This window comes from Notamacropus eugenii, chromosome 5, assembly GCF_028372415.1.
Source record: "Notamacropus eugenii isolate mMacEug1 chromosome 5, mMacEug1.pri_v2, whole genome shotgun sequence".
NCBI lineage: Eukaryota > Metazoa > Chordata > Mammalia > Diprotodontia > Macropodidae > Notamacropus > Notamacropus eugenii.
In genome coordinates this window covers 260,517,560-260,533,225 of record NC_092876.1, presented here as the reverse complement: position 1 = coordinate 260,533,225, position 15,666 = coordinate 260,517,560, and positions in this window count along the sequence as shown.

Below are 15,666 nucleotides of genomic sequence, written 5' to 3'. Positions count from 1 at the left end.
ATTGGATAAGAGTTAGAGAAACTTCAAAAGAAATAAAAAGGCAAACCTAGGAAAATATGGGTGTAAATGAAAATTTCAATGTTAATTATTTTTAATTAGGTAAAGGAAAAAATCTTACCAAATTACCTTTTTGAGCAACTATAGTTATGATAGCTAAACCTAGAAAAGAAAATCTGTGAAAGCAACAAACTAAGAGCTCTAATGAATATCAACAGAAAAATTTAGAACACAACATATTAACACATTCAATAATTTTGCTTTTATTGGATTTATAGCATGAATGTGGGGTTGTTTCATAGGAAAAACATTACTATGAAAGATCAGGTTAATACAAAGGAAATACAAATCACATAATTATACCAATGTTTAAAAAAGGTTGGAAAGCAGAGGAATGAATAGATCATTCCTTCATACAGTAAATTATCAATTTAAAATTCATAGTCATCATTTTTCTCTGATAAAGGCTATGGTGGTCTCTAGTAAGATCTGGGGGAAAAAGCAATGGTGTTTTGTTTCATCTCTATTTTTTGACAGAATTTCAAAAGTATCATCTATAAGACCAAAAAAGTAATTGAGGAAATATAGAAAGAAGAAATAAAGTCATTATTTTTAGTTGACATTATGGTTTACTTATAGCACTGTACAGAATCCCTCCAAAAATCTTTGAAATGATTATTTCACTTACATAGGAAAATGCTAAATTCAATAAAATAATCACCCAATATTTGTATATCACCAACAAAACCTGGCAAAATCAATTAAAACATTCTTTTCAGAATCTCTGTAGAATCAATAAAGTATTTGGAATTTCAGCAACTGAGACACAGACAGGAATTATACTAACTCTACAAGACACTATTGACAGAGATAAAGTGAAGAGTTTCTCATTATTATTATTAATATTAATTTCCCTGACTATATGATAAAAACATAAATACAACTTGTATTTATTTGCTGATATAGGGACATATTAATCAACAGTCAACAGTTTATATAGCAAGAAAAAACATCAATTGTTTACTCATTGGGGAGAATTCAGTTGTCAGAAAGGATTATGGGTGATAAAATGAATGATTTTAACTACAATAACATTGATTTTTTATAAACAAAATCAATGCAGTTAAAACGAAAAAGAGTTTATCTTTACACCAAATTTCTTTAATTAAGATCATATATAAAAGATACATACCCATTAATATAAATGCATATTGAATCGTTATCCAATAAATAAATGGTCAAAGGATATGAACATGTTTCCAAAAGAAAGGCAAGTGATAAATAACAGTGTTTTAAATTATGAACAATGAGAGATATATAAATATACCTTAGGTTCCACCTCATACTAATCATACTGCCAAAAATAATGTTTAAAAAGTTGCCTAAACAATTTGGAAGGTAAGTAGACACCAAAAAAAAAAAAAAATGTCATTGAACTTCACATATCCTTTGTCACAGTGATGTCCCTACAAGGCTTATACTCCAAAAAGACTAAAGAAAGGAGAAAAAGCCTCACAGGTTCAAAATTATGTGTAGTAGCACATTTTTTTGTTGTAGCAAATAAGTTGAAATAAAGTGAATGTCCTTCAATTGGAAAATAGCCGAACAAAATGTGGTATATAAATGTAATGGGACAGTATTATGCAATAAATGATGACACTGATAACTTCAGAGAACACTGGAAAGTTCTAAATAAAATGATAAGAATTGGGAGAAAACTTTATGCAATGATAACGTTATGGAGGAAAACTATTTTTAAAGGACTTAAAAATTCCGATTAATACAATCATAAAGCATGAGTCCAAAATAATGAGTAAGAAATATATCCGTCACCTCCTGACAGAAGGGTAATGAAATATCCGAAAGAAATATACATTCCTGACTTGACTTATCTGGGATTTTACTTTGCAGAATATGTAGATATGCATTGGTATGTATTGTGGTATATTTTTGAAACTGACTGAATGAGGGGGAAATAATGAAGACGTTACTTTCATATATTTGAAATTTAAAAAAGACTTTTCAACTGAAAAAATCATCAATTATTAAAAACACATTGAAGAGACAATAGGAAAATTGAGAAAGGACACAAACAAGCAGGAAAGTGTTACAATTCCATGATAAATTAAAAATATGCTTAAATACTACATGTAATTCACATGTTGATATTGACAATCTCATATATACTCGTACTTTGTAAAGGAACATGTCCATATTTGTTTATTTTTTTCAGTTTGTGATTTTTTTAAAAAACTGCTAAAAGGAGAAAGATTAAGACAGCAAAACTATATAAAATCTATACCGCATTTGTATTTTTGTCAGTCATTTATAGAATTATTTTATACTTGTATAGCACTTTACAATTTACAAACTACTTTCGCCTACATTACTGCACAGGTTTCCATTCTTTCAGGAGGCTGCATAGAGTAATGGATAAGAGATAGCTTTGAACTCAAGAATATTTAGTTCAAACCTCACCTCTGACTCATACCTGCTGTGTGATCCTGGGCAGGTCACTCTATCTCTCAGTTCTTTAAGCAGTTGTCTAAGTCTGAAGTTACAGAGAAACTCAGTCTTCATTGTTAAGTGTTTTCTCTTCAGGACTTTCTCTATAATAGTGTAATCATAGGGCTAGTGACTATCCTTGCACATATATGATTGCAATTGTTCCTCCCAACAATGTTATTAGGGATTATTATCCCAATTCTAAAGGACGACAAAAATGAGACACAGAAAGATTACATAAGAGATTAGATGTTAAATTTCCTTATTTTTTTTTTTTTACCCCCACTATTCTCCTGGTTCCCAAGTTTCTCAAAGCCAAGGACAATTTTTCAACTTCAAAAGGTCCCCCCCCCCATTCAGTCGTTATTCTATGAACTTATATTCACTGAAAAACTTTATAATGATAAAAAACTACTATGAATTTATTAATCATTTACATGAATTAGTGTTTTATCATAATATGTATTTCAAAATGATATGTTAGTGAGTATATAAACATAAGGTATTATTCAGTATACAAAACCCTATAATTGCTTATTTATAGATTCCCACATGAAGTGATTGATTTAGTACTCAGTACCCAAGAAGTCTATCACTTATGCACATCTTAACTCATCACAAGTTCCTTTTATTTCTCACCCTTTATTTCCTTATCTGTAAAATGAGGAAGTTGTACCAGTTGATCTCTGAGGTCTCTTCTCTTTCTAGCATTCTATAGATGGTTAATTGTAATCACTAAATGGCATTTGACTAAAAAGGGTGACAGGCTAGTGACAGCAATATATTCACAGGGCTATGATGTTGCTCAGTGCCAGCTGTGACAGGCCAATTAGTAAGGATATTGAAAGTTACATTAATTGTACATTTGCTCCCCAGGGGTCTGCAATCTTTTCTTTCTATACTAATGATACATTATTTCAGGCTATTTCTAGCTAATAGTAATCTAAAGATGTTAACTTTCTTCTCTACTATGATATTACCACAAGAGTAATAAACTTTGGCATTTTTCCTAGCAATGATGATTTTGGTAGGTGACTGTGGGTCACCTGCCATGACCATCTTACAAATGTGGCCCCAACAGCACTAAAAAAGCAGTTCTAGATAAACACTGGACCTGCCAAGCCTCAAATCTTACTGAGCCATCCTTTTTCTTTAGACATTATTGGCACCTATTACTAAGATTTTACCAAATAATACCTAATATTAACCTTGATTTGACTGACTACTAATGTTCTTTATATAAATGGGATTGAGCTCTTTGAAAATACCACAAATATCTTCTATCTATAATTTTAGACAACCTCAATCAATCATGTAGAAAAATTCCCATCACAAGGTGTATTTCCCAATGATAACTGGACATGATGGCATTGCACCAATCTGTAATTAAAATGATTTGTCCCATCAAATTTGAATCCTTAAACAGAATATACAAGTAGAAGTGAGAGGCAACATGTGGTTACAGAGAAGCCCAGGGTATCAGTGTTATATTTTCAAACAAAACTAAGCACAAGAGGCAGAGCCAAGAGGGCAAAGTAGCAGGAAGTATGATTGAGTTCTATTCCCCCACTCCACAAAGGTTTATAAAATACATAAGATTGATGGATGATTTGGTTATCCAAGAAAACAAGTCTGTGAATCTTTTCAAATAACGGCAACACAAGTAGAAAGAGAGGTCCCAAGACAAAGTCTAATGAGAAGTACACTGCACAAATCAGTTCAGCATTGGAACAGAAAGGGGAATAAAGTTGTGCATAATGATAAAACAAGGTCCCAGACCTACCCAGAACTACACAACCTTGTGCTGTCTGTAGGACAAGATATCAATTGTCAGTTCTGTCTTTCACTACCAAGTTTGCTCTGATAGATTCAGGGTAGGCTGAAAAGAGGACATATTCTTAGAAGTGTTGTTCCAACATGAGGAGTGGTCATGGAACTAAGTTCTGTACCAAGCAATGAACAATTCCAGAAGCAAGCAGCTACTATGTGGCTCTAACTGCAGTTGAGTTCCACTCTCCAGCCAATTGTAATGCCTGCACAGGAAAGGTCAGAGTGGGGATACTAGACCAAAGAAAAGGCCACAGTTCTGTCACCTTGAATGAGAAGAATTTTCCATGTGGCTGATAGTGATTGAGTCTGGTGGCAGTCACCTTTCTAGGTGACTTATTAAGATAAGCCTGAAGATTTTTTGCTCAGGTCTAAATCACGGTCAGGAACTTGCGAAACTCAGACAATGATGATAGTCATGAGGTTTTGGCCTGGATCAAACCATTCTGGGGCCAGTGAAAAAGTGTAGGACCTCAGCTTGTTTTATACCTAATATTTGGGAATAGCACAACATTATATATGTCATCAAGAAAATAGCAGAACCATCCCAGACATTTCCAACAGGAGCCTACAGAGACTTGGCCTTAGATAAAAGGTGAAAGTGAGTAAGTAAACACCAGCAATTCCCATTAGTAATTCCCGGCATAAAGGCTGAGTCTAAAATAAACCAGTGAGGAAGTAAACTGGAAGAATGAACAAATAAAAATTTCCTCCATAAAAAACCCTACTATGCAATAGGGGAGCCTTAAGACAAAATCCTAGAAGAGGATTTATCCCAAAACATTGGTTATCAAAGTCTCAAAGAAAAGCAAAACTCAGAATTGTGTGGGTCAGAAACCATCTAATCAAATAACAATCAGAGACTTCTCAAGGTAGAAACAAAGCAGCAAGATCTTATTACAATCTTGCGAGAAACAGCATCTCCCCTCTGATGAGCAATAAGGAGAGTGAGGCAATTACAGAAGGCAAAAATAGAGCCCTAACACAGATTCCACCCCCCTGCTGCCCTTTTACTCCCATTGGCTGGGAGGCAGGCTCACAATCTAAACACGACAGTCTAGCCTGTGAATAGGGGACAAGGTATCAGTGGAATAACCAATAGACATTATTTTGACGTGAATGTTGATGTTGTAACCCAAGGGGGTAAGGGCTGTGTTATGCTGATATGACAACCCGAGGGGGCTAGTTTAAGTTTCATATTCCCAAAAGTCACATGATTTCTGGGAAACCAAAACTTAGGTCTAACTGTCTACTAAAAGCATTTTGTTAAGCACTGAGAAGTCTTCACTAACTTCATTCCATTCAGAATCACCTTAGATCATTGTGTTGCTTAGAATAGCTAACTTATTCACAGTTTATCATCATACTAAATATTGCTGTTACTGTGTACAAGGTTCTCCTGGTTGTGATCCTTTCGCGTTGCATTAGATCATGTAAGTCTTTGCATGGTGCTCATCACTTCTTATACCACAATAGTATTCTATCAAAATCATATACTATGATTGTTTCTGTCATTATCCAACTGATGAGAATTCCCTTAATTTACAATTTTTGCCACCATATGTGTGTGTGTGTTTGTGTATTTGTACATGTGGGTCTTTATTTTTTTTTATTTTTTTAGGCTATAGTTCTCATATTACTATTACTGGGTCAAAGGCTGTGCAGTTTTAAATCCCCTTAGGCATAGCTGCATATTTCTCACCAGAATTACTGCATCAAATTGTAACCCCACCAATTTTTTCAGATGTCTTCCATTATTTATTATTTTCCTTTTCTATCACACTAGCCAATCTGATAGGTGTGAGGTGGTACCTCTGAGTTATTTTAATTTTTATTTCTATAATTAATAGAGTATTTAAATTTAGAGTATTTTATATGACTCCACATAATTTTAATTTCTTCTTCTGAAATTTACCTGATCATATGCTTTCATTATTTATCAGTTGGGAAATGGCTGGTATTATTATAAATTTGACTCAGTTCTCTGTATATTTGATAAAGAAACCTTTATCAGATAAACTTGCTGTAAAACATTCTCCTAGTTTTTTGCTTTGCTCTTAAACTTGGTTTTGCTTATTCAAAACCTTTTAAATTTAATGTAATCAAAATTATTTAGATCCCATTTTTAGATCCCATAATGCTCTTTATCTCTTGTTTAGCCATAAATTCTTCCTTTATCTGTAAGTCTGAGTGGTAAATTATTCTATGCTCCAATAATTTACTTGTGTTATCACTCTTTGTCTAAATAAATGCAATCCATTTTACCATCTGCTTTCATTTCATGGGTGAATTCATTCCATTCACATTCACAATTATGATTACTAGCTATATATTTCCATCCAACCTGCTTCCCCCCATTTATCTTTTTTTCTTTTTCCTTTCACCCTGTCCATCCACAAAAGTGTTTTGCTTCTTATCAACATCTCTTTTCAATCCTTTCAATCACATTATTTATTTTCTAACCCCCCATGTACTCAGCTTCCCTGTAGGGTAAGATAGATTTCTATACTCAGCTGAATGGATATCTTATTTCCTCTTTTAACCAATTTTGATGATAGTAATGTTCCAACATTGCCAACCACATTGTCATCTTCCACTCCACTGTAAAAGCTCTTTCATGTCTCTTTTGTGTGAAACAATTTATCTAATTCTACCTCTACCTTCATTTTCTCTCCAATTACATTCCTTAATCCTCACCGCATTCTTTTCTTTTTTGTTTTAAGAGATTATCAGGAACAAGACTCAGGGGAATGGATCACTGGCAGCTATGGCAATTTCCACATTTCTCAACACACAAATGCCAAAGACAGCTTAGAAGGTCAGTAGGAAAGGTCAAGTAGACCTGGGTAAAAGAAGAACATGGCCCAGTATCAATTCCAGGGTGGAAGCTTCAGTGTCAGTGACATTGTCTACTTCTGAAGTTCTTGGCCCACCAATGGCTGGGGGGTGGGGAGAGGGAGGGATCAAGCACCTAAACAGAGGAAGATTATAGGGATCTTTCTGCTTGCACTGAAACAGTATTCTCTTGTTTTGCCCTTTCTTCAATACTGATCACAGTCCTGGTTGCAGTCCTAAGTGAGGAGGAGCACTGGTGTGGAAAAGCTTGTAGTAACAGTGGAGAGGAAAGCCTCTTCACATTACAGGGCAGAAAAGAGTGCTTGTGGTCACTCACAGACCTGAGCACAGATGAGGAGAGGAATAAACACCTTTCCTTTCATCATACAACATTGGAAGCACTGAAAATTTGCAGGTCCCTAAAAAAATCTCAGAAAACAGCTGCACAAAACACCTGAAGCTTGGGAAAAAGCTCCAAATTGGGATCAAAATCGTACCTTAACAAAGAGCTCAAAGACAAGTAATTGGCTGGGAAAATGAGCAAACAGTAGGAAAAAATCAGAGTATAGCATCGTACTTTGGTCACAAGGAGTATCAAAACATACACTCGTAAGAAGACAACAAAGTCAAAGTTGCTACATCCAAAGCCTTCAAGAAAAATATTAATTTATTGCAAGTCATGGAAGAGCTCAAAAACGACTTTGAAAATCAAATAAGAGAACTAGCAAAAAATTTGGGAAGAGAAATGAGAGTGATGCAAGAAAATCATAAGAAATGAGTCAACAACTTGCTAAAAGAGACCCAAAAATTGCTGAAGAAAATCACACCTTAAAGATCTACAATTAAATATCAAAAGAGGTCCAAAAAGCCAATAAGGAGGAAAGAAATGCTTTAAAAAGCAGAATTGGCCAAGTAGAAAAGGAGGTCAAAAAGCTCACTGAAGAAAATAATTTCTCAAAAATAGCATGGAGCAAATGAAAACTAATGATATGTTGATAAATGAAGAAATTATAAAACAAAATCAAAATAATGAAAAAAAAGTAAGCCAACATGAAATATCTCACTGGGAAGAAAATTTGACCTAGAAAACAGATCCAGGAAAGGTAATTATTGCACTACCTGAAAACCATGACTAAAAAAAAAAGGGCACAGACATCATCTTTCAAGAAATTATCAAGGAACACTATCCTGATATTCTAGAACAACAGTGGAAAATAGATATTGAAAGAATTCACTGGTCACCTCCTGAAAGAGATACCCAAAGGAAAAGTCCTAGGAATATTGTAGTCAAATTCTAGAGTTCCCAAGTAAGAGGAAAATATTGCAAGTCACCAGAAAGAAACGATTTAAGCATTGTGAAAACACAATCCAAATAATACAAGATTTAACAGTTCTACATTAAGGGATCAGAGAATTTGGAAAATGATATTCCACAGGTCAAAGGAGCTAGGATTAAAAGCAAGAATCACTCGCAAAAACTGAGTTACACTACTTTAGGGGAAAAAACGGATATTCAATGAAAAAGAGGACTTTCAAGTTTTCTTGATGAAAGGATGAGAATTGGAAAGAAAATCTCGTACAAGATGGTGGAGTAGAGAGATGCACATGTGCTAGCTCCTAGCCCACAGCCCATAAAATACCTGTAAAGAAGATCTCCCAACAAATTCTGGAGCAGCAGAAGGCACAGAACAACAAAGTGGAGGAGATATCTTTTCCAGAGAGACCTGAAAAAACTGACCCGAAATGTCCATCGTGCACTGGACCTGGAGTAGAGCACAGCCTTGCCTTGGCAGCAAGGCACCAAGAGGAGCAGATCCACACAGGCTGCAGGGACAGAATCTCCAGCAGCCACACAGGTCCCTCAACCCACAGGTGCCAAAGGTCAGTGACAGGGTCTTTTCAGCTTACTGAGAGGAAGTGGGGTGTCCCCATAACTCAGGGCCCCTTGGGAGGCAGCAGAGGAGGCAGCAGCGGACAAGGGCTCCCAAAGCAGGCAGGAGCTTGGATCCATCATTGAAGGCCTCGATGTAAACTCCCTGAGGCAACTGAGCCCCTTGTGGCTAACCTGCCCCCACTTGAACAGCTGAACTTAATCTCACACTGAATAGCACCCCCACCTCTGCCCAAAGCCCTGAGGCCGGGAAGCAGCATTTGAATCTCAGACCCCAAGTGCTGGCTGGGCAGAACTGGAGGCGAGGTGGGTGTAGAGAAGAAACTCAGAAGTCAAGTCACTGGCTAGGAAGATGCCCAGAAAAGGGGGAAAAAGAAATAAGACCATACAAGGTTACTTTCTTGGTGAACAGGTATCTCCTCCCATCCTTTCTGATGAGGAAGAACAATGCTTTCCATCAGGGAAAGACATAGAAGTCAAGGTTTCTGTATCCCAAACATCCAAAATAAATATTCAATGGGCTCAGGCCATGGAAGAGCTCAAAAAGGATTTTGAAAATCAAGGTAGAGAGGTGGAGGAAAAACTGGGAAGAGAAATGAGAGAGATGCAAAAAAAGCATGAAAAGCAGGTCAACAACTTGCTAAAGGAGACCCACAAAAATGCTGAAGAAAAGAACACCTTGAAAATTAAGCTAACTCAATTGGCAAAAAAGGTTCAAAAAGCCAATGAGGAGAAGAATGCTTTCAAAAGCAGAATTAGTCAAATGGAAAAGGAGGTTCAAAAGCTCACTGAAGAAAATAGTTCTTTCAAAATTAGAATGGAACAGATGGAGGCCAGTGACTTTATGAGAAACCAAGAAATCACAAAACAAAACCAAAAGAATGAAAAAATGGAAGATAATGTGAAATATCTCATTGGAAAAACAACTGACCTGGAAAATAGATCCAGGAGAGACAATTTAAAAATTATGGGCCTACCTGAAAGCCAGGATCAAAAAAAGAGCCTAGACATCACCTGTCATGAAATTATCAAGGAAAACTGCCCTGAGATTATAGAACCAGAGGGCAAAATAAGTATTCAAGGAATCCACTGATCACCGCCTGAAAGAGATCCATAAAGAGAAATTCCTAGGAACATTGTGGCCAAATTCCAGAGCTCCCTGGTCAAGGAGAAAATATTGCAAGCAGCTAGAAAGAAACAATTCAAGTATTGTGGAAATACAATCAGGATAACACAAGATCTAGCTGCTTCTACATTAAGGGATTGAAGGGCACGGAATAAGATATTCCAGAAGTCAAAGGAACTAGGACTAAAAGCAAGAATCACTTACCCAGCAAAACTGAGTATGATACTTCAGGGGAAAAAATGGTCTTTCAATGAAATTGGGGACTTTCAAGCATTCTTGATGAAAAGACCAGAGCTGAAAAGAAAATTTGACTTTCAAACACAAGAATGAAGAGAAGCATGAAAAGGTAAACAGCAAAGAGAAGTCATAAGGGACTTACTAAAGTTGAACTGTTTACCTTCCTACATGGAAAGACAATATTTGTAACTCTTGAAACTTTTCACTATCTGGGTCGTTGGTGGGATTACACACACATAGAGAGACAGAGAGAGAGAGAGACAGAGACAGAGACAGAGACAGAGAGCACAGAGTGAATTGAATAGGATGGGATCATATCTTAAAAAATGAAATTAAGTGGTGAGAGAGAAATATATTGGGAGGAGAAAGGGAGAAATGGAATGGGGCAAATTATCTCTCATGAAAGAGGCAAGCAAAAGACCTTTTAGTGGAGGGGAAAAGAGGGGACGTGAGAGAAAAACATGAAGTTTATTCTCATCACATTCCACTAAAGGAAGGAATAAAATGCACACTCATTTTGGTATGAAAACTTATCTTGCAATACAAGAAAGTGGGAGAGAAGAGGATAAGCAGGGTGGGGGGGGATGATGGAAGGGAGGGCAATGGGAGGAGGGAGCAATTTGAAGTCAATACTCTTGGGGAGGGACAGGATCCAAAGAGAGAATAGAAGCAATGGGGGGCAGGATAGGATGGAGGGAAATATAGTTAGTCTTATACAACATGACTATTATGGAAGTCATTTGCAAAACTACACAGATATGGTCTATATTGAATGGCTTTCCTTCCCAAAGGGAATGGGTGGGGAGGGAGGGATGAAGTTTTGGGAACAACTGTCGAGTGCTGTTCTTGCTACTAGGAAATAATGGGGTATACAAAGTTATCTGGCTGTACAGGACAAAAGAGAAGATGGGGACAAGGGAAGGGAGGGATGATAGAAGAGAGGGCAGATTGGTGACAGGGGCAATTAGAACGCTCAGTGTTTTGGGGCGGGGGAGGGGACAAATGGGGAGAAAATTTGGAACCCAAAATTTGTGAAAATTAATGTTAAAAGTTAAATAAATAAATTTTAAAAAAAGGAAAATAAAAGAAAATCTGACTTTCAAATACAGGATGCAAGAGAAGCATGAAAAGATAAACAGAAAAGAGAAATCATATGGGACTTATTAAAGTTGAACTGTTTATATTCCTATATGGAAAAGTTATATTTGTAACTCATGAGAACTTTCTCAGTAGAATAGTTGACCTATTCAGGTCATGGAAGAGCTTAAAAATGGATTTTAAAATCAAGAGAGATGGAGAAAAAAGTTGGAAAATAGTTGGAGGGAACAGATAGATAGATGGATAGATATAAATATAGATATGTATACACAGAGCACATGGTGAATTCAATATATAAAATATGCTGGAATTCAATATACAGAAATGATATCTAAAGATAAAATTAAGGGGTGAGATATGAGTGTACTGGAAGGAGGAGGGGAGAGCTACAATGGGCTAAATTATCTCATATTAAAGATACAAGAGAAAGTTTTTACAATGGAGGGGAGGAGGAAAGTGAGAGAGAATTAGTGAACTTTACTTTCATTGGATTTGGCTTAAGGAGGCAATAACGCACCCATTTAATTGGATATGAAAATTTACCTTACCCTATAGGAAAGCAGGGAGGGGTGGAAGGGTGGGGAAGGATAGAATGGAGGACAAATGGAAGGAGGGGTTAATCAGAAGCAAACACTTTTGAGGAAGGACAGTGTCAAAGGAGAGAATAGAATAAATGGGGGCAGGATAGGATGGCGGGAAATATAGTTTGTCTTTCACAACATGATTATTACAGAAATGTTTTGCATGACTACACATGTATAACCTATATCAAATTGGTTGCCTTCTCAATGAGGATGGCTGGTGAGGGAGGAAGGGAGAAAATGTGGAACTCAAAGTTTTAAAAATGAATGTTAAAAAATTGATTTTACATACAACTGTGAAATAAGATATCCAGGCAATGGAATATTGAAATCTATCTTGCCCTACAGGAAAATAGAAGGGAAGGGGATAAGAGAAGGTGCAGGTGACAGAAGGAAGGGAATACTTTGAGAAAGGGTAATCAGAATGCGTGCTATCTTGGGGGAAAGGGGAGGGGACAGAAGGGAAGAAATTAGGAACTCAAAACCTTGTGGAAATGAATGTTGAAAAACTACAAGTAAATTAATACAAAAAGGAGAGATCATCACCTCTTAGTCAACTCACACCCGTGTTCTTAGTCTATATATACTTTCTTGTAATTGTTCTAATAATGATGAAGTGCTTAGGAGTTAGAAGTATCATCTTCCCATGTAGTAATATATACAGCTAACCATTACTGAATCCCTTATGATTTCTCTTTCCTGTTTACCTTTTTATTCCTTTCTTGATTCCTGTATTTGAAAGTTAAATTTTCTATTTTGCTCTGGCCTTTTCATCAGGAATGCTTAAAAGTCCTTCATTTCATTAAAGATTACATTTTTCTTCTGATGAATACATTATATTCAGGTTTGCTGGACAAGTTATTCTTGGTTGTAATCCTACCTCCTTTGCCTTCTAGAATATCCTATACCAAACTCTCTGATCCTTTAATTTGGAGTTGATAAAACTTGTGCAATTCTGACTATGACTATACAACAGGAGCAGTATTTTTTCTGGCTTCTTGAAATATTTTGTCCTTGACCTAGGAGCTCTGGAATTTGGCTATAATATTCTTAGGAATTTTTATTTCAGAATCACTAATAGGAGGTGATCGGTGGATTCTTTGAATTTCTATTTTACGCTCAATAATAGGATATCAGGGCAGTTTCCCTTGGTAATTTCTTGAAAGATGATATCTAGGTTATTGTCTTTATCATGGATTTCAGGTTCTCTAATAATTCTTAAATTGGCTCTCAAACTATTTTAAGTTGTTTTTTCAATGAGATATTTCACAATTTCTTCATTTCTTTTGCATTATTTGACTATAATTTATTATTGATGGAGACCTCACAGAGTCATTAACTTCCACTTTTCAAATTCAGCTTTAAACTATGTTCTTCAGTGAGCTGTTGCACTTCCTTTTCCATTAGGTCAGTTCTTAACTTCAGTGATTTTTGAAATTGTTTTTCTGTTTGGCCAATTTGATTTTTAATGAATTCTTCTCTTCAGTAATTTCTGTACGTCTTTTTCCCCCCATTTGGCCAATTATGCTTTTTTATAGAGTTCTCTCTTCCAGACTTTTGGCCTCTTTTCCCATTTGGCCTCTTCTGCTCTTTTTTTAATATTATTTTCTTCAGTACTTTTTATGATTCCTTTACCAAGTTACTGATTTGTTTTTCATGATTTCTTGCATCAGTGGCATTTCTTTTTCCTACATTTTTCTCCATCTCTTTTGATTTTAAAATCCCTTTTTAAGCTCTTCCATGACCTGAGACCAAAACCTATTTTCTTTGAAGCTTTTTATGTAGCTGTTCTTCCTTGTAACCTTGGTAACTTTCTATGGTGAGGTTTGTTGTTGTTGTTGCTGTTATTATTTGGACATTTTTTCCATCATATTTCTTGATCTTTAACTTTATATTAAAGTTTGGCTATGACCCTAGTAGAAAGGGGAGATTGTCCCAAGCTTCAGGGTTTTTTTGTGTGTGTTTCTGTTTTTAAATCAAGTTCTGAGGATCTAGAAATTTTCAGTTTTTTTCAAGGTAGTATGAACAAAGGAGAGGTGTGTTTATTGCTCTCCTGACTTGTAAATGAATACAAGCACTCTTTTTCATACTCAACCTGTGTCCAGGGTCCTTGTTTATTCTACAGTTCCTCCTCACTCTGGGACTGTGATCCAAAAGCATGTATGGGGAATGCAAGAGAGTCCTGCTTTCAATATCAGCCAAGGGTCCCCTGCAATCTCCTTCTGACTGACACTTCAGAAAGCTGCCATCATTGCCAATTCAGTCATCCCTCTCAGGGTCTGTTTCAGGTTTGCTGGAATATGGCCTGGGCTGCACTGGAATCTTCTTTCACACCAGTGAGACTGACCTTCCCTGATGACATTCTGAATTGTCTTGGGCTCCAAAATTATTTCGCTCTATTTTCTTCTGGTTCTGTCATCTAAGAATTAAATTTAAGCATAATTTTAATGTCTTTTGGAGGGGATTTTGGAGGAGTTTAGTGATTCTGAGTCTTTGATCTATTATTTTCACTGCATTCTCCCCCCAAAAAAATAAAATCTGGAATTTTTAGAGGGTTGATGACATTGTTTAAAAAACAGTTTAGAAATTATTTTAAAATGAAATGAAAGCACTAAAAGAAAATCTGTGTAAGAAATGAGAGCTATGGAAGGAAGAATTGGAATGATAATCAACAATATGGAACAAAATCCAAAGTCCAGAAAGCTAGAATACACTAAAATGAAACTAATGATTCCACATAGCAATATGAAATATTAAAACAATCAAAAGACTAAAAAATAGACAATGAGGCAAAGTGCAACACAGAAAAACTATTCACATGGAAATATGTGTATGATATTTTAAGAAATCATAAAATTTCCCAGACCTCTTAGAATTAGAAATTGAGAAAGTATTCACTAGCTCTATCTTGAAAGAAAGTCAAAAATAACAATAAAATAAGAAAAAAAAAAGCTCAGCAACATTATATTCAGAACTTTCAGGTCAAAGAAAAATTACTGCAAACAGCCAAAACGAAACAATACAACTACCAAGGTACAACAACTATAATTACATAGAATTTAGAAGTGACAACCATAAAGAAACTGAGAAATCAGAATATGATATTTATAAGACAAAATATCCAGGATTACTAGTAAGAATAACTTGTCCAACAAAAGCTCCTTTCCAGAGGAGGGGAAAAATAGACTTTTTATTAAATAAAATGTTCCCAAATATTGCAAGAAACACTGAAATTATGTAAATCATTGAAATACAATAGATAAATAAAGGGAAATATAAAAAGCATACATAAGTATATAGTCAAGAGAGACTAAAATAAGATTAAACTGTATACATTCTAATACAGGGATATGATGCATGAGTCTCCTGAAAATCCTGTTACCATTAGTGCTCACAGATGGATTTTGTTATTTTTTTAATTGTTGTTTTTCAAAAAAGAATGGGAAGAAAGGGTGAAACTATTACACTACAGAAGAACTAGAGAGAGCTAGTAGAGAAAATTACTTCAAAACTAGGATGGACAAAAAGAAGATTTATAAACAATAAAGAGCAGACAATCCTGTGTTAAC